This window comes from Chionomys nivalis, chromosome 10 (assembly GCF_950005125.1).
Source record: "Chionomys nivalis chromosome 10, mChiNiv1.1, whole genome shotgun sequence".
In the NCBI taxonomy this organism is placed as follows: Eukaryota; Metazoa; Chordata; class Mammalia; order Rodentia; family Cricetidae; genus Chionomys; species Chionomys nivalis.
Genome location: NC_080095.1, coordinates 3,714,946 through 3,715,876, shown reverse-complemented (window position 1 = coordinate 3,715,876; position 931 = coordinate 3,714,946).

Here is a 931-nt window from a genome sequence, read left to right as displayed (position 1 = left end):
TGCAAACATGAGAACTGGTGCTGTGCACCTGCAACCCCAACACTTAGAACAGCAGAGACCAGTGGATCCCTGGAGCTCACTGCAGGCCAGCTTAGGCACAAACAGGAGCTTGGGTTCAGTGAGAGATTTTGTTTCAATAGCATAAGGCAGAGAGGCAAAGGGCTAGAGCAGGACTTCTGTCACCCCTTCTGGCTTCTGCCCGTGCACACCTACATGTTCATAACACACACACACACACACACACACACACACACACACACACCTGTACACTTCATTATCACTATGTACAAAAAATTCTAAGTAACAGCCATGATCAAAATATTCTTTGCGTCCTCAGCTGTCTTCCTTCTGTCTGACTACTTGACTCTTCTTTCAGACCAGACTCTATGAAGTGTGGCTGTCTCTTCCATTCTCAAAGAGGGTTTAGAGCCAGCCTCACAAAGACATGCGCAGCAGAAATAATAGGAATACTCCAAAAGCACTGACGAGGCCGGCAACGTGCTAGTAAAGCCAGTACGGAGGCTATCCAAGGAAACCCTACAAATCTTCCCAAACACTTCCTCCTCCACGCAACCCTTCTCTCTTGTTATGAAATCCTTGTGTTTTTCCTCACTTCCCTCACTGAGCCTTTCCACTGGAGAAGTTTCTACACTTTGTGTCTTTACCTATTGCCTTCTCCATAAACCAAAGTCATAAAATTGTTCCTGGGATTATCGCCTCCCCCCTTTTTGGGTTGTTTCGAGACAGGGTGTCTTTGGAGCCTGTCCTGGAACTAGCTCTTGTAGACCAGGCTGGCCTCGAACTCACAGAGATCCTCCTGCCTCTGTCTCCTGGGTGCTGGGATTAAAGGCGTGCGCCACCACCGCCCAGATTTATTTTGTTTTAATTTGATTTATTTTTATTTTATGTTCACTGGTGTTTTGCCATGGGT